Source organism: Schistocerca cancellata, chromosome 4 (assembly GCF_023864275.1).
Source record: "Schistocerca cancellata isolate TAMUIC-IGC-003103 chromosome 4, iqSchCanc2.1, whole genome shotgun sequence".
NCBI lineage: Eukaryota > Metazoa > Arthropoda > Insecta > Orthoptera > Acrididae > Schistocerca > Schistocerca cancellata.
Window position 1 is genome coordinate 335563909 of NC_064629.1, and position 20003 is coordinate 335583911.

Sequence of the window (20003 nt, forward strand, 5' to 3'; positions counted from 1 at the left end):
GTTGTAAAAATTTCACTGAACTGTGTGGAATAGTTCCAAAGTTATTAAGACCTGAAGTTGGGTCTGAAGATAGATTGCCAGGTGCGGGTTGCAATTTCCGGGTCACGCCACCTTCTTTCACAAGTCATAATTCTGGAACTGATTGGTAGGGGAAACTAATACTTTGTACACGAGTGTTCCACACATTAGTGTACTGAATTTCAGTCAAATCTGAGACTATGAGCTGGAGTCCCTGGTTGAAATGACATGGAATGACCCAGTCAAGTGAATTTATTTTGTATTTTTGGCTTTTATGCTGGATCCAAGTGCACAACTTAACTAATCACTTCACCCTGTCAACATGATGAAACATACGTTGCTCTGGGTGGAAGATAATAAACTTTCAGTAAACACAACTAGAAAAAAATAATGTGGTGGATATGCTGTACTGTAAACACTGAACTAGTTGTTCAAAGAGATAAACTGTTCAACAAAATAATTAGTTTGAACATAAATGAAGACAAACGAAACTTACCACCTCTGAGTATGTATCCTCTGTTAGAGATGTCATGTGTACTACAGTTTCATGGATAACTTTCTATAAAGCATTAGAGGCTCCCGATGCATCGTACTTCGTTGGTATCACTCCAAACACAAAACACACACACACACACCGTTCACCTGAATACTGCATACAATTTACTTTCGAAACCATAACACGAGATGTAGGTAAACAATTGTTTGCAAACACAAAGACGTACCGCTGGCAGACTGCTAGCAGCAGTATAGCCAACTCGGAAAATGAAAACGCACCGAATCTTTCTCTAAAAAGCACAAGACACGCATTAGAACTAACAAGCACGGTTATCATTCGATAGCTCTCCCACCGTGTTAAGAATGTTGGCAAAATAGAAAAACTAGTTATATAAAATGTAGTGAAGTATGAACCTTGGAAGGTGAAACAATTAAAATGGCCCTAGAGGCAATGTTACAATTTTACCATGTTACATAGCGGTAACCATATCGAATATAATCGACTACAATTATGTAAGTTACGCACGCCTATATTGTACTCACTTTAAAAATTGTCCTCTTCGTCAGATTGTGCCACAAAAATTGTGTTATCCTTCGGTGAAGATGATTCTTGGGGAGTGTAGCTCCGCAAGCTCAACAGTGACCTTGGGTAGCATAAATCATAATCGGAGCAACATTTCCCTGCATTTATAAGTCCAAATATTATAGCCAAAACGGAATTCAAGGTTTTCACTTTTAGCCTATTTCGTTGTTTTGTTTTTATTACTCTTACTTGGCTGAAGACACTTTCAACATCTGCATTCGAATGTGGAAAGGATGGAAGTTGCAATTTGCACAATTTCAGCAAATGGATTTTCCCCATTAGCATATCTGTATAAAGCAACTTTATTCCATAATTTTACCATGCCTGTTCTTCTGTCCATTTTATGTGGTGTACATTCTTCCACTTATTATCTATCATTGTAGTGATACTGGGATTCTGAACAAAGAACATTGCCAATTCTATAACATGACGTTTTATTGGTATTAGACACTCTCCTGGAGTAAAAAAAACTACATATATTGAAGAACTATAAGGTTCTCAGGAAGCTGTCGCCGCACTTGTTGTATAAGTTAACGTACTCAAGAAATTGAACGCATCTATGACAGAACTGTTTAACTGCACTAACAAGAAGTTTGCTCGAAGAAAGTTTTGTTTCGCATTCAGATCCAAGATAGAGATGTGGCTGCAAGTGATCCTCAACTCTGGAATTCAGTATATGTGATTGGAATTCAGGAGCCATATTTTTTTAACACATGGACTTGATAAAAAGGATTAGATCATTCAATAGCTTTGTGGGATCATGACGTTTGGATTCAGATTTCCTATTCACGTTCTGAACTTCCTGTAGAATAGGCATAAGGAAACTAAGATACAAGTAATTAGATTCGTTATTGTACATAGAAAACAAAACCTCAGCAGCATAACAGCGTTCTCTCAATGTTGATATCTCAAAATGAGTTTTAAGCTCCAGCCACTTCTGCGGTATTCGGGTCAGTGCCCTTTCAATGGATAACCATTTTGTCTGACTCATTTGAACTAGTTTTAATGGCAAATCACCTTCATTTATTGTATAAAATAGTTCCCAATATGTAACTTGCTTCATTGCTGAATTTGAGAATCAGTTGTATATCTTTTTCCTTAAGAATTCTAAATCCCTTGACAGAAGGTCACTAGCAGCACATATAATCGGAAGCTGCAAGGTATGTCACACATACCTAATAAATAAAAGATACAAATTTCACACTTCAGTTTAGCATAAATGCCACTGTTAATCCCTACTATGGCAGAGAGATTGTCTGTGCCTACAGCAAGAAGCTTATTTAAATTCATATCTCTTTTTTTTTTTTTTTTTGAAAAACAGCTTTTAAGGGCCTCAGTAATTCCATCTGCATTGTGTTCGTCCAACGTACAATTTCTAGCACTATGTACAAGAAACTATGCAGATGTGTTACATGTACGTCTGAAAGAACATACACCATTTTGGTCCAGCTGCCACTATGAATTAAGACACAAAGAAATTACCCAGACTGGGATTCAAACCCAGGTCTCCTGCTTACTAAGCAGAGGCTCTGACCACTAAGCCATCCAGATGCAGTTGTCGTCGTTACTGCACGGATTACCCTATCATGCTTCCTGTCAAACCCAAATTCTCAACTTCTCCACACACTACTAATTTAGTGCTCCTTACTCATTAGTCTCATTACGCACGACATTTTGCCGTTTCCCGTAAGAGTTCGAGCCTGGTGTGCATGCGCACTGAAGAGATCATTGGCCGTTCTCGCCTTAATTACATATATGTGATGTCTGTTCTTTCAGCCATGTCTGACAGACGGGAACCGGCGAAATGCTGCGCGTAATGAGGATAATGAGCAAGAGGCACAACATTAGTAGTGTATGGAAAAGTTGAGAATTTGGGTCTGACGGGACGCATGCTAGGGCAATCTGTGCAGTTCCGAAGGCCACTGTGTCCAGATGGTTGCTGGCACGGTAGCTCAGCGTGTTCGGTCAGAGGGTTAGCTGCCCTCTGTAATAAAAAAACTGAGTAAATGGATCAACGATGAACTTCAACGGGTGTCATAGGATATCCGCCTCGACCAAACGCAACGAACGATACCGAACACAAGAAGATTTTAATAATAAAAAAAACTGATAGCTAAGTGGTGAGAGCATCTGCCTAGTAAGCAGGAAGTCGAGGTTCGAATCAAGTTCAAATTTTCGAAGTTCCCCGTTGATTTAAATCAATGCCCACTCGCAGCCAATTTCTGTAATTCCTTTGTGTCTTGGCAAATTCATAGCTTCTTAACGGTACACACATGTGTAGCAGAGTCTGGAGTGTCTGAAGTTTGTGTCACAGAACATTACCACCCAACATGTCTGCTGTTGCGAGAGCGGCACATATCGTACCTCGTGTCTGTATTGTGCCACATGGCATCAGCATTCTGGGAGTAATTTGCTGAAAAGCCACTCTAATCTTCCTCCATAGGTCAGCCAGATTCTGCAGTCTTTGTGGATACATTGTTAATGTGTCGTAGCCTTATAGAAAAATATCTGTAGCCGTTAGGTCGGTGCTATGAGAAGGCCATTGGATAGGTCCACCACAGCCACACCAGGAATCGTTGAATGTCTGGTTCGGTTGTTCATGCACTGTGAGAGCCCAGTGAAGTGGACCACTGTGCTGTTGTTAGATAATGGTGACCTGAATCCAATATGGCTGTAACTGAGGTACCGCATACTGCTCTTTCATTTAACCTACACAATCTGTTTCTGAGGTCTTGTGTCTTCACTGTAAATTATGTGCTGTTGGCTTGCCTCCTGGAGTGTGGTCAGTCAGTGTTAACTCCGATCATTTTCATGTACATTGCAGAAAACTTCTCAATGATAGATATATTAACTTATCAAAATAACATTATACTTCCCTGACGTCTCAAATGGATCACCCTGTATATTTATTGCTGTGGAATAGTCCCTAATCGCAATTTCTAGTAGTTTAGTTACAGAAATGGCATTTGTTTTATCTACAATTAAGCTATATCCTAGGCCTCTTAATCATATATTAACAGCTGCTCAAAATGCGTTGCTAACATCTTACAGGCCATTGCTGTTTACTTTGCACAATGGAGTTTAAGATCCACTGCTTCTTTACTGACAGAAAAGCAGTATTTACACAGATCACACGAGTGTTCTACAGTTTGAAATAAAGAATGTTCTTCAATAAAAAGTGCCAGCCGCCCTTCCACCAATACCGATTCTTGTCTGGTAGGTTTGTATGGTAAAACACACTGCCGGCTACCACTGAATGGTCCTGCTGCTTTTATTTGCTTATTTGTTTTATTATGCCTCTCTATATCTCCCAGCCTGGCAAGTAAGACGACTTTGCAGTAACATCCAAGTAACACGACTTTGCAGTAACATTTATTATCGCTTTCCTCCATTCTCATTAACCATTGTTTATATCTCTCATCATGCCTTTCAGAGACGTATAACATGTTTATATTTGTGCAAACATAAACGAAAACTGTCTCACTATTCACTGCCCATCACATTCAAATAACAACTCACTAGCTCTGTCACCTCTACTGACCAAACAACCTCGGGGAGTCCCAGTCTTGGGAGGGGAGAGGTACTCTACGCTACCAACGGACTAAGTTACATCACATGAAAGCCTATATTCTAATCTCTTCTTCTTACCTAATAATGTGGGGTGGATGACAAGACAGAGAGCAAACGCTCTCCAAACGTGGAGGTGACTGGATACAGTCGAATAGAGTGCTGTATTACACTTCCTGGTTGGTTGGTTGGTTTGAGGAAGGAGACCAGACAGCGTGGTCATCGGTCTCATAGGATTAGGGAAGGATTGGGAAGGAAGTCGGCCATGCCCTTTCAGAGGAACCATCCCGGCATTTGCCTGGAGTGATTTAGGGAAATCACGGAAAACCTAAATCAGGATGGCCGGACGCGGGACTGAACCGTCGTCCTCCCGAATGCGAGTCCAGTGTATTACACTTCCTGATCAGTGCATTTGGGCTAGGTGTTGGCAGCTGTGCTACATTTACAAGCAATTTTACAACACAGAACGAGAGGTTATGCCACGATCGCATGGATAGATCCAATATAAAATTGATAGAATTGAGAAAAATGACTAGTGAATAGGTATAAATTGACCGAAAATATACCGAAATGCGGGAAATTGAGGAAGTACTTGCGTATCTTCTGGCTCCGTCGAGGCTGCATAATACTGTATGTCTATTGAGGTACCAGTGATACGCGCGAGTTGACTACTATATTTGATGCTTTTCAGGAAGACAGAGAACCATTCATCTCTAAACTTACTTGCATCTGCGTTAAAGGATAACAGTTAGTGGACGGGATGATCGATTGAGATGGAGCTGTAACGAGGTACGATTTAATGGTTGACTGATGCATTCTAGAGAAGGAGAAGCTGCTGCAGGTCAATTTTTCAACTGTTCGGTCCAGATGCAACAGTCGCGTCACATAGCCTGCGTTCTACTCATATACAACCGCGTGTTCTGTATGTGGTTTAAAGCACTGTCTACTTGCGATCGTTAACGGTAAACCTGTCGGTCATCAGAGGACTTCCATCTCATGTGTGATGAAACTTTACACATTTCTGTAAACGAACTTTGATTTATGCCATGTAGTCCATCCCCACCTGTCGCAACTTGGGTGTAAAATCGAGACTTCAGCGTCATAACTAAGTTAGCGAAGGTGCTTGTGAGGCGCTGCTACCCCTGTGTACACATTTGCCTGACAGATGTGCTGTTTACGAAGTTAGTGACGGAATGACTTGTAATTTTCACATGTCGGACGCTGCTGCTATGCGTTTATCTGTGTCCTTGTAGGAGGTATCCCCCGCTACTAAGGATCATGTTATATAGGCCTGATTCAGGCATCGTATAATTTCTGAACTGCGATGGGATGTGAACGGTGCACACTATATGTCTCTGGAAAGCTATATTGTGCTCGTATCATGCAGAGCAAATGTCTTACGGAAGTAGTTTTTTCGTTTTATGGTTAGATAACATAGTTTATCGTAGAGAAGCCGGGAAGAAGGATGTATGTCATGCGCTTTAAATATATTTCTCACATTGGAATATTAACAGCACTACATTCCATACGACTGATAGGTTGGAAATGCAGGCGATCTAACATTATAGCCCATTTTAAGTGCAGAACGTTGTAGCCTCAGGAGTGTGTGTGTTTATGTTCTCTCTTACCAATACCTTCCAGGTATCGATCATAGAATCTAGAGCAATATTTTAGAGTAGATAGCTTGGTTGATTTAGTAAAAATGCGTCGTACTCCATCCGTCTGGAGCTCCATCGCGCATAAAAATCATTCATTTCTTGTTCTTCTTAACCGTCTGCTATTACATCACTACACTTTGAAATCTGTTACTATACATCGATAAGGAGTGCTAAGCTCCTCGACATGGGTGCATCTCGAGAAATCTCGTGCACTTGGAGGGTTGGAAAACTCCATTCATTCACGAGACGTGGAGTGTAGCGGTCTTCTTCTGATCGGTTTCAGATTAATTCGGTAACGGTGCTGCAGAGCGGGTTGGTCAATGACAGTGTGAGGAGAGTCCTTCACTCTTTAATTTTACCCTAAGACAGCGAGAATATTCTGTGACTCATACGCAGAGAGATAGATTGTAAATTAAGCACTTTGCTCGAAGTGTTAGAAATACGTAGATCACTGTTTGGTATACTTTGATGATTTATGTGTTCGAGAATTAACACTGAATGGACGTACTGAACAGTCATTTATCTACATTCATAATGATTATCGCAAAGTAGAGAAGGGACGGTTTAGCTATGCTACTGAAACTGGGGAAATATGCTGTCACATCACTGGCCGGTGTTGAAGTTAGCGTAAAATTGCTAAAATTGTTCGCGCTATCAACTGTGTTGCTTATTATTACAGTACATCGGCAGTGTCTTTTCCATCCCATCCGTGCATTGGTGCGCTGTTGGTTATCACATAATTATTGATTGACAATGCTTGTTTGAGTTGGGGAATGAGTTTTGTGGATGGGTGACAACTCCTGGTGGTTGCTAGCAGCGAAACAGTGATCGCGTACATGAGTGCAGTATGAGGAATCAGTCGAAAGGGAACGCAGAGCCATCATCTATTCCGTCACTGTGACAGATGAGTTTAAATGTAGAGGTCATCAATCACTTTTGGACATCAGTTTGGAAACTCTCCACAATGTAGCCAAACTCTTCTAGTTTCCTTATGTTGTAACTGTCTTTTATTTAAAATCATCCACCTTGTGTCACGTGTTATGGTAGTTGCAGTAAAAAATGATTTACACTGTGCGATATCTAATTTTCTGTGAGAGGCCGTGGATCAGAGCGTCATAATGTCAGTTTAGGACCTGAGACAGACCTCGAAGTCGTGGCAGAAAAACAAAATGTATGGCAGTGTACAAAGCGTGTTAGAAAACAATATTTCAAACAACGACACAGGTCACAGGGAGCGCTCTTGCAAGTTGCAATATAGTCTGTGGGATACGGTCATCATCCTACATTATGGGTGATGAAACCTTAAACTGATCTCTGCAATGGATCAAAAGCTGTATATTTAATAGGATCATCCCGCATAGGCAGCAGTAGCAGTTTGACAGGTAAATTCGATGACGGACTGGGTGTCCTGTTAGGAATGCTAGGAGGAATGCTATTCTGGGAAGCATTGAGACAACTCTCTCTCTCTGCGCCGGATCCACATCGCAGCTATACGTCATCGCGTGAGCAATGGCGCCTAGGTGAGTTCTATATCGGGTGAAGTTACTGGAGCTTTTATAGTTGGTAATTTTTCTCTGTTGAATGGTGCAGAATAACGATGATAGCATGTTGGGCTGATAGATCTGAATGGATGTGGATCTGCTTTGGTCTGTAGTATCTGTATCTAGTTCAGAGACGTATCACATTGTGCGCATTTCCACCGAATCGTCAAAACGCGGTCCTGTTGCACTAACACAGGTCGTGCTGTTTCTACATGGGTTGCAGAAGGTAGTGGATATGTCTTTCTCCGACTTCTGCTTCTGTTGCATGTAGTTTCACATAGACCGCATTACTTACAATCTTTGCCTCTTCCTTTATAAAGCGATCAACATCGAGTGCTTTTGGTCTAGCAAAGCGAGTCTCAGTGTCGGTTTTAGTAGTAGGGTAATAGGTGTATGAAGACATTTTATATAAAATTGATATCAAATTAGTTATGCAAATTAATTAAATGGATCAATTAATTACCCCGATGCCCTTGTGATGTCACTGGTTTTTCCTGGCTGGCATGTGGGTCCCTCCCCCTCTTCTCACCTCCTCCACCTCTGGAAATGGTGGAAAATTCAAATTTATTGGCAGGAATATCAAATTTTGTGTTCATCTTGAGGTTCAGAGACCAACTGTCATAGTTCACAATACCACAACTAGCGTGCACTGTTGGTCCTCCACACTCCTCTCTCTCCTACTTCCCTCTCGTCTTCCACTTCTGAGGGAGCTTCAGTCTGTGCTGAGCTGCTGGATACGATAGGGGTAAGTCTTTGTTTTGTATGATGTGTTCAATTCATTAGATTATCTGATCAAGTAGATTACAGTGTATTGATTATTGTTCAAACAATTTCTGGGATACTTTTTATATTTTTTTATTTAAAGAATTTGCAGAAGCCAAGGCAGTGAAGAATATTGTTTATTTAAACAATGTGATTTGGGTAGGTCCAGTTGCCATTGATCGAGCAGTACACAGTAGCTCCATCCGGTTTTGTCAATAACTGTTTGATGTGGAGTGGGTATTTTCGCTGTCAGTGCAGCACTAGAGAAGTGCTCCAGCCAGTCTAACCAATAGCCTTATATGGAAAGGATGGGTAATTATAATAAGACCGCAAGCTATCACTGAAGTACAGGGGAGTAGTCTCCTGCCAATCTACAAGTGAATATCTGCTGGGAAGAACATAAGGATGGGTAATAGCATTAGAGCGCCGACCCACTGTCACAGTTTGGCTATTTATTTTTTTTCTTTATTGTGATTCATTCCCCTGCCCCATATGGGCAGGGGAGGGCTGTCAGCGGCACAATCCGCCGGTCTTCAGCCGAGTGACACTACAACTAAAACAAGAATAAAATGGTACATACATAAGGAGATTAAAAAGGGGAACATAAAACAGAGTAAGAGGAGAAAATGGAGGTAAAAATACACGGACATGGAAACGTTCATGGGGGACAGTTAAAAAAGTCACCAGAAAGTTAAAAAAACACAGTTGGCGATTCTTAAAACACAGAGAAGACACTGAATGCGCATGCACAGGTTAAAGGTCAGCCACAGTATTAAAAACACTTCGGAACAACACACTTAAAACCCACTTGGAGCACACACGACGAAGAATAAAACTGCCAGGTGGGACCTGCCGAGGGAAAGGTCAGAGAGGATGGAAAAGGAGGGGAGAGCATGGGGCAGCTGGGGAAGCAGCGGGATGAAGAGAGGAGGGTCATCAGTGTGTTCACGAAGAGGCAGGAGACACGTGGGGTGGGAGAGGAAGAGGGAAGACAGGGCAGGAGGGAGTGCAGAGACACTGAAAGGAGGCACAAGAGATGGAGGGGGAATAGGCGGGGAAAGCCGCTCAGGAGGAGGGAGGGGGAGGAGAGGGAGCCCTGAGGAGGAGGCAGGAAGATGGGGTTAGAGTTGGTAGGAAGGGTAGATGTCAGGGCAAAGCTCATCATCTGGGAGGGGTAGACAGTGGAAGTTGTGTTGGGAAAGGAGATGGAGGGTGTGGAGATGGAGAGAGGGTGGGACACAACGGTAAAGGTGCGGCAACTGGTTGGGGGTGGAGAGGAAGGGAGACACCAGAGGGTGAGGGGGATCAAGGCGGCGGACAGTATATAGTGTGCGGATGTGTTCAAGGAAAAGGAGAAGGTGCGGGAAGGGGATGAGGCCGTAGAGGATGCGCATGGGGGACAGAAGGCGGATGCGGTAGGCGAGGTGGAGCACATGGCGTTCCAGGATTTGGAGGGCTTTATAGAACCGGGGAGGGACAGGAGTTTCAGGAGGTGGAGGCGGTTGTGAGCTTTGTTTTGGATGGTAAGGAGATGTGGAGTCCAGGTGAAGTGGCGGTCGAGTGTGAGGCCAAGGTATTTGAGGGTAGGAGTGAGTTGGATAGGACAGCCATAAATGGTGAGGTAGAAATCATGGAGGCGGAAGGAGCGGGTGGTGCAGCCTATGATGATTGCCTGGGTCTTGGAGGGATTAACGCGGAGGAACCACTGGTTGCACAAAGCGGTGAATTGGTAAAGGTGGGTTTGGAGGGTACGTTGGGACCATTGAAGGGTTGGATAGAGGGCTAGGAATGTGGTGTCATCAGCGAACTGGAGAAGATGAACAAGAGGGGGAGGTTTGGGCATATCAGCAGTGTACAGGAGATAGATGAGAGGGGAAAGGACAGAACCTTGGGGCCCGCCGGCAGAGGGGTAGAAAGTACGGGTGGTGGAATTGTGGATAGTCACATAGGAGGGACGATGGGAGAGGAAGGAAGCAACGAGACGGACGAAGTTGATGGGGAGAGCATAGGTCTGGAGTTTGAAAAGGAGCCCGGGATGCCAGACATGGTCATAGGCGTTCTGGAGATCAAGGGAAACAAAGATAGCAGAGTGACGGGAGTTAAGTTGGAGGGAAAGAAGATTGGTAAGGTTAAGGAGCTGGTCGGCGGCGGAGAAGGAAGGCCGGAAGCCACACTGGGCAAGAGGAAGGAGGCAGCGCTGGTTAACATAGCGGTGAATACGGCGAGAGAGGATGGCCTCTAAGACCTTACTGAACATGGAGGTGAGGCAGATTGGACGATAGGAAGAGGTATCAGAGGGGGGTTTGTTAGGTTTAGGGAACAGCAGAACACGGGAAGTCTTCCACAGGTCGGGGTAAAATCCAGTGGAGAGGAGGACATTGTACAGGGTAGCAAGGACAGACAGGAAGGATGGAGGGGATTCCTTGAGGTGATGGTAGGTGACGCCATCATGACCAGGGGCGGTGTTGCGTTTGGAGCGGAGGACAGTTTGGCTAAAAATCCCTTCCCATATAACAGGACTCCTGTAGCAACATCATTTGGGACTGAAGCAAACTAATACCTATCTACTAGTCACAAGTCGCATCGTAACCAACAGAAACATAGAAACATCCAGTAGTTTTTTTATGAATGGAGTTCTCATTATTTTACTTGTACACAGCGTGTCAACACGAAAAAGAAAATTGACCAGACACCTCCAGTCTAGCCTAGCACCATCTACCAAGTGTATTGTGTACCTGAAGAGCTGCCGAGCCTGGACGCTGCCGCTCGAGACAGCCTTAAGGTGCGACTTCCGATTGCCCGACTCCCTCGTGACCACTCCTGCTGCTGTCCATGGCACAATGCAAGACAAGCGGGTGTAACTTGAAGTAACTGCAGTTCCACCTCTTACGCAGACTACTCAGGTCAAAAACTCCGAATTAGGGATGTTGTTTTGTCAATGGACCTCGAATTTCTCATGCAAAATGTAGATTCTTCCCTTTTATACGAGCTATTTTTGAAGACAGAAGCAATCGGACTATACACGCGTTTTCACATCGCTGAAGTATTAAAAAAAAATGGCTCTAAGCACTACGGGACTTAACATCTGAGGTCATCAGTCCCCTAGACTGAAAACTACTAACTAACCTAAGGACATCACACATATCCATACCCGGGTCAGGATTCGAACCTGCGACCGTAGCTGCAGCGTGGTTCCGGACTGAAGCGCCTAGAACCGCTCGTCCACAGCGGCCGGCGCTAAAGTATCGTTACTTGTTGTGAAAATCCTATACAACATTATGGAGCAGGGTATATATCCTGTAAGAATTTTCTCATCAGATTAAAAAATATCTTTTCTTAACAGTTTAATTTCTGCTACGACCTGCATCACTGGACTAGAATATTAAACTGATTTTTGGCTCATGACGGAGTGCTAAGAGAATGGTCTACCTCTGTCACAGGATGCGTTTCTCAATTTCGAAATCTCTTATAGTAAACAACTTCCTCATAACAAATGAAGTCTCTCAATGTAACAGCACAGATATATGTTGTAAATATCAGGTTTATGCAACGTATCACTTTATAAATTCGGTAATATAGCTGATTTTATTACGATGGTCATCTCTCTCTGTGTAGGTGGAGATTGAAATTTCGTTAAAAGATCTCGCCACAACGAAAAACGCCTGGTTACCGCTCCAGCTCTCGAATCATATCTGTGGTACTCTCACCCAGACTTCCACCCGCCCGGTAGCACGTCATTGATATCAAATTGACAGGCTATTTAATTCAATTCATCATGAGAGTCCCTTTGCATGGTGAGTAATTTTTTCCTACAGTCGGATTACTATCGCCAGGCAACCATTACAGACGTTTTGTGACGTCACCAGAGGCTTCCCACAAACTATGTAATCACTTCCTCCGATAATGCCACCTGGAGTGACCGAGCGGTTCTAGGCGCTTCAGTCTGGAGCCGCGCGACCGCTACGGTCGCAGGTTCGAATCCTGCCTCGGGCATGGATGTGTGTGATGTCCTTAGGTTAGTTAGGTTTAAGTAGTTCTAAGTTCTAGGGGACTGATGACCTCAGAAGTTAAGTCCCGTAGTGCTCAGAGCCATTTGAACCATTTGAACCTCCGATAATAACATTGGTGGTAACCATCGTCAAATAGCTGAAGACATCCAACACTGATTGCGTTCTGTCTCTCAGTTGCCTTGTCATACTGGTGGAAGTACATCACTTAGAATTCTGGTATACTGTTCCTGAACTAATCCTGCTGAGACCTGTCAGTCTGTGGGAGCAGTAGGATATTTCACTCTCCTCTCCACCCCCACAACACCTCCGCCCTCATGCCCATCCCTGCCACAGGGTCCCATGTGAACATCTGCCACAGCTGCCACCAGGTCGCAAACCTCTGCCGGTGCATGAGGGTGACCCACTGCTCACCATGCCGGACAGCTGTTAATGATTCCAGACTCGCAAAAGTTGTCCTATCCTTCTCAGAAGAACTGGGCGGTTAAATGTCACTGAGGTAAATACCAGGATGTTGAAAAATATGCTTCCTCTCATCCCTCCTGCAAACTAAAACGTTATGAGATATATTTTCAAAATATCCAGGAAATGCTGACCCAGTGAGCAATAGCAAAATACCTATCAGCTGACCATCACATCTCAAACGTACACGAGTCTGCAGACCTAGGTTTCCCTCAGAATACAGTCCTATAGAAGTGTTCCTATTGGTCCGCACTAAATTAGTGGGCAGATGCTTCGGGAACTCAAATGGAAACCCCTGGTTGGAATGCAATATTCTTTTGAAGGAATGCAATTGAGAACTGACATTCGAAGCTGACTGCAGAAGGATTCTACTGCCGCTAACATACTTTTCAAGTATGGAGCACAAAAAGAAAATACGAGAAATTAGCGCTCATGTGGAGGCATAAAGACAGTCTTTTTCTCCCTAGCTCTCTTTGTGGGTGGAATAGGAAAGGAAATTACTAGTAGTGGTACAGGGTACCCTCCACCACGCACCGCAAGATGGCTTTCTGGATATGCACATAGATGCAGATATAAATTTAATATACCTATCAAGATGTTAGCCCATCCATTTACAGGCACACAAAACTCACAAAAGAATGTTGTTTCTTATTTATCAAGGAAAAAAAAAGAAAGATGGCTGTTGGCTGTCTCTCTGTTGCAACCTTCCTATTAGCCCCTAATTTTCTCACTTCAGTCACTTTGCGAGACGTATGTGAGAAGCTGTAACACGTTGGTCCACAATACTTAGAAGAAACAGTATAGGCCACATCTCTCGACTCCGCTTTCGTCAGAGTATCCCTTACCTGCCATATTCTCACGAATCCTCCAGCCTTTTAATCCACCTTATTTCGGCGAGTAAGAGTTGTCCGCTGCCAAGTTACAGACCCCTGCTAATTATCTAGAATTCTCATCACATTCCGATAGCACTGTTCTATTATTTACAAGACCATCTAGTCTTCCACCCGTCAATGACTGTGTGGAGAGCTATCACAATCAGAAAAATAGCACGCTAACATACAGGAGGAAATTCACAACCGCGCAGATTATACATGGACTTCACAAAGGAATTCAGTAGCATAACACTTACAATGCATCAATACAGAATGACTATTTATAAAAATCCCTCTCTACATGACCTAAGCTCCTTTACCATGTTCCAATTATTACCGCACTACAAATACGATAGGATAATGGTGTCTGAGTCTTCATCGACAGCACTGTGTCTCTCTCTCTCCTCGTTATTCTTGTAACATCCAACGGAGTAAAACTATGAACTGTAAAAACTTCACTAGCGTCGCCTAGTAGAAAACACAATAAGATTTTATCACGTCTCTCTCTTCCGATATATCAGAAAAAAATGCTGTGTATGTGTTGACACTGACCATATGGGTTGATCCCAATAAATATACATTTATTGGTTCACTGTAGCAGGCAGCCATTGATCGAAGTCGCTTCCATGGATCTGCGTGAAGTTTTGTTGCCTGTACTGGAGGAAGACCGTATCCCACAGACTATCACTCATAATAAGAGGGTTCTTCTGTTGTTGCTTCATAAGTAGTTTGATACATTGTTTTTTGCTGTAACACGTCGATGCAGTGTATGACTACAGCTGTCTACACAGCAATACATTTTGTGTTCCACCATGATTTGGAAGTCTGTGTCAGGTGCCAAACGGACATTAATACATATCAATCTATTGACCTTCACAGAAAGCTGGTCATCGCATGGTGTAAACTATGCTGATCCCCCAACACACAGGATGGTAGAAATGGTCTTATTGACAAAAATATGGAAGACATCATAACATATAGAAACTGGTAAAGTTTGTGGCACTGTGGAGCATTTCCAGCAGCTGCTACATTTAATTTCATCTTCCACAGTGACAGGGTACCAGATGTCTCAGTGTTCTATTTCAAGGAGACCAAGAGCAGTGATTCCTCATTTTGTCGCTATATACATGACCACTATTTTGGTGCTGGCAATTCCTGGAAGGTGTAGCTCCCACCAAAACTCCCTCCATCTCAAACACATGGTGTCAGTCAATCATGTCAAGCAACAGCACACCAGTAGACAGATGGGATGGAAAAGATTGTGGAATGTGCAGAACCACATGGAGACAATGAGTGGGGACACAGAGGCAACCAGCCGGCCGCTGTGGCCGAGCGGTTCTAGGCACTTCAGTCCGGAACTGCGCTGCTGCTATGGTCGCAGGTTCGAATCCTGCCTTGGGCATGGATGTGTGTGGTGTCCTTAGGTTAGTTAGGTTTGAGTAGTTCTAAGTCTAGGGGACTGATGACCTCAGATGTTAAGTCCCATAGTGCTTAGAGTCATTTGAAGAGAGGCGACACGCAGCATGCTGGCAGCTTGACGTAATGGGGCACTGAGTGGCAGGGGAACAATGAAAACTTAGGTAGCACATGGCACAGGACAGCAGCATGGGGACCTGGGAGACCCAGTCCAGCTGACAGTGGACGCCCTCACGATCATCCAGGCCACATGTGTCCAACAACTTTCAGCGAGGCACTGAATGGTGCTCCGCTTGAGGAGGCCCACAATTATGAGGTCCAAAGAGACAAGGGGTGGATGGCAACTGGTGAATGGTACGTGGTGCCCAAGGTGAGCTGCACTGTATTTCGGCAACAGAACTGATGTCAACAAAGAATGCCTGTGTCGTACAAGGGCGCTCAGCATCGGTATGCTGGCATTGGGTCACAATGAATGAACTTCTACCTGTGTCAGTTCTGGACAAGATGTGTCAGCCACACCATGGCTGACCAGTATGCACTAGCCAGTCACACCACAACACAATACTGTGGTGCACAACATCGTCTGCAGTATCTCTGTCCTCACACCAAGAACTTCCTCAGTGTGTCCACCATGATGTATGGTACAGATCAGCATACCCTGTTTCAATATAACCTTTGAATAGTGCAGAATAACTGCCCAAGCTATTCCATATCTAGTTCTTGTTTAGCTCTAGCAAGTGAAGTATTAACACTGTCAAGGTACAGTTGAACTGACAACTGTGACCAACACCAGTCACATCGGCGTGAACATTGGAGACAATACCAACTGCTTGTTCATGGACAGACCTGTGGCAAAGGGACTGGTATGATGGGAGACTGGTAGCCACAGATCTTCGAGTGAGCTGCTGTCACTCAGCATCATTGTCACCCCTGTGAACTGCACATTGGAAGACTGGAAGACAGTCCATCTGCTGCACCCTGTTCTGACTACTTCTACTAGATGCAACGCAGCCATGTTGTGAGTGACGACCAGACAATTGCACGGAAGTAATCTGCTTGTCCTCAAACTGTACATTGTGTCTCAGTGAATTCCAACTGCACTCCTGTAACAGAAGTGATTCAGTACATGTGTGCTGTCTAAAGACAGTTAAACTCAGAGATTAGGCTCACTTCATTTTTCTGTGCTTTTATACTGATGTCAAATTTTGTTTTGTTCTGCTTGTGACAGGGTGATTCAAAAATGCATGTAAATATTTCAAGGGTGTATTTGTGAGGTAAATATAAGACAAAAATGTTCTATACAATTTTTTCCATACTTGGCTTATTACAGAGTTATGAACAAAACAGGATAATACATTCAATACAACGTAAGGTATTTAATTCCCTGAGTTCACAGTTTAATTACAGTGCATTTGGACTAACAACGCAAACTGATAAATAAACGTGACGTAACAATCTGAAACAATTCCTCGCGAACACTGTATTAATTTAGGTCCTGTTGATTGAACTACAGCAATGCACAATAACTAAGGAAAATTGAAGCATTTTACAGACTGTACTGTACTGTACTGTATTTGCACAAATCTTAATGCAATGCATGTTCAAAATGCTGTCCCTGAACTTGCAGACAGACCCGTGCTCGTCGCATCAATGATCTCTGCACATTACACAGTCCGTTCAACTCTCCACGAATAATTTCACAACCACCTTCAATTCTTTGTTGTAGCACTTCTCTGTTCGGTACTGCAGAAGAATACACCAATGTCTTTAGTCGGCCCCATAAATAAAAGTCTAAAGGGTTCAGGTCAGGTGATCTGGCTGGCCAAGCAATTGGTCCTCCGCGACCTATCCATCGATGTGGATACGCAGAATTGAGGTACGCCCTTACGTTGCGGCTGTAATGGGCGGGAGCACCATCGTGCATAAACCACATGGTGGCTCGTGTTGCAAGAGGGACATCCTGTAACAATCCAGGCAATTCTCCCTCCACAAATTCGCAGTACGCGTGCCCATTCAGCCTTGGAGGCAGAACATGAGGTCCGAGTAAGTAATTCCCCACAATACCACACCAAATGTTTATGGAGAATTGATGTTGATATCCACGCACAATTCTCGCGCCAGGATTCTCGACAGCCCACTGGTGCATATTATGCGAATTGATTACACCCGCACGAGTAAACATGGCCTCATCTGTGAATAATATCCGCCGAATGAACATTGGATCATTCAAATGACGCTCTTGTAACCACTGGCAGAATTGCTGACGGCGAGGATAGTCTTCAGGTGTCAATTCGTGCACTTTTTGCAGGTGAAATGGATGCAACTGTTGTCTCCGAAGCAGCCGCCATACAGTAGATTGTGGAAGTCGTACAGCTGCACTAATTTGTCTCGTACTGATAGATGGATCTTGGTCTACCAGGTCCAAAACATGTTCCTCGACGTTCACTGCATGCTCAAGTGGTCGACCTGAATGCGGCCCAGGACGAATGCCATACTCCCGCATACGTCTGTCCACAGATACAAACGTCTGATGACTTGGTAACCGTCTTCCTGGAAACAGCTCACTGTACCTTCGTCTTGCTGCAAGTGCATTTCCATCTGCTGCACCATACACAAGGTGCATATCAGCATACTCACTGTTTGAGTACATCATGTGCACGAAACCTTTGGCCTTCCGACGATGAATGAACGACAGGACGTACTTTTCCGTTACCAACAACATCAGCGCCATCTTCCGTACAGTAGGAGTAAACATCACGTGCAAACAAAAACAAACACTATTCATGCAGTTTCGAATCAACTGTTGGGAGATACGTATGTGAATTACGTACCAGAATATGGCATCCTGCTGCTTGCACTGCCGTCGTTTTGATACGGACATGACTTTCGTATTTAACGATAACTCTGGAATTAAACGTTTATGGAAAAACATTTATAGAACATTTTTGTCTTATATTTACCTCACAAATACACCCTTAAAATATTTACATGCATTTTTGAATCACCCTGTATATAGTGAGTACTGTAAATATGTCGAGTTACACATGTTCCCAAAGTAAGAATCCCATGATTACACACACACTTTGTTTATATGTTTGTTTGTCATTGTCAAACTAAGCAAACACTCACGCTATGTTTTCCCAAAGTAATTTAGAAAATACAAATACCAGATTATGTTATGTAGCATTTCATTGACATCCAATTAGCTGCTTAAGCAATTTGGATATATGAGTAAACTTAAGTTTAGTAATAATGGATATACATTTCATGTTTTGATGTTTTGTACTAACTAGTTCAAATGGCTCTGAGCACTATGGGACTTAACATCTGAGGTTATCAGTCCCCCGTAGCAGTCGCGCGGTTCCAGACTGAAGCGCCTAGAACCGATCGGTTATGCTACAAATAAAGATCGTCGCAGATATTAGCTGATAACACTAGACAGAAGCATCGAAGAAAGGATATTGGTATAGGACAACGTATTGCTGCATTCGTGGTCGATAAGGCAATGTGTCCCAGATTTAAACAGGATGCTGGAATAACCTTCAAGCAAACAATGAATTTAGCTCTTCGCACACGAAAGAAGAAGAAAAAATCTATAGGACGTTTAAAAAATTGCAGTGAATCAGCGGTGGCAGCGGTGAATGGTTCTTTGAGGCAGAAAGGAGGAAGGAAAAGGCATGTTAAAACGCCCAGGATCTTGCCAATACCAAAGACATCTGGGGCAAAATTCCGTTTATAATCCTTGCATTTGCTGGGCTATCGGCCATTGGTTCGTTAGCTGGGGGAGCCGCTGCCATAACTCTAGCATAAAGAATGCCCGAAACGCTGAGAAGCAATTACTAGAAGCTCAAAGGCACGGAGACCATCGCTATCGGTAAAGGCCTGTATTTAAAAGCATACAGGAATGGGCTTGGATTGCACATAAACGTAAAAGAAAGCCCATTGCGGCATTACTGGACCGACTTCTTACATACTTCGCTCTGCTTAAACTCGTCAGAAAACTCAAAATCCCGAGTTTCGGGGCTTGTTTATGTAGGATATATTGCCTGAAGCAATGTGGGAATGCAAAGAATGTGGAGCTGTCGATTTACATTAGGGGGGGTATATGGAACTCACTGGATTGCGTATGTTAAAAAAAAACTGGAAAAACATCTACTTCTTTGACTCATTCGGTGATTTAAGGTCGCATGAAGGACTGTACTATTACTTCACGCTACTAAGACTTCAGTTCGTACCTCTGTGGACATTTCTGCGTAATGTTTGTCCTGATAATTGCACAAAAACAGGCAGTATGCACATCACCGCATCATTTGAGGTTGAGATGTGATGTCGTTCACTCTACCTTTAAAAGAACGTTCATCTAAATTAAAATCGAACTATTTGCCTCCAATAGATCAGGGGGAAGTGGAGGATAACATCGATCGCTCTGGAAACGTAAAACAGCATAGCTAATGACACTTAGGTAGACCATTAATTGTATCTAGGGAATTGGGAAGTTGTGGTAATACCTTCCGGCTGCTACGACAGTGACGATTTAAATGCATATATAAAACGATTTGTAAAAGGATTTGAGCTACATGCAAACGTTAATAGCGTTGAAAACAGATATAAAAACAACGGAA

The 20003-nt window shown here is 43.4% G+C and overlaps 1 protein-coding gene and 1 non-coding gene across 2 annotated transcripts in view; both read right to left on the bottom strand.

Annotated features, from left to right (window-relative positions):
* Positions 1 to 931, bottom strand: part of LOC126184893 (tRNA:m(4)X modification enzyme TRM13 homolog) — a 153969-nt gene extending 153038 nt beyond the window's left edge. The window contains exon 1 of the mRNA XM_049927523.1: positions 515 to 931. The gene's annotated coding sequence lies outside the window, so the exon portion shown is untranslated. The remainder of the gene's footprint in view (positions 1 to 514) is intronic.
* A 1644-nt stretch (positions 932 to 2575) lies between these two features.
* Positions 2576 to 2647, bottom strand: Trnat-agu (transfer RNA threonine (anticodon AGU)). The gene has a single exon. It is a non-coding gene; the product is annotated as a tRNA-Thr (tRNA).
* Positions 2648 to 20003: the final 17356 nt, after the last annotated feature.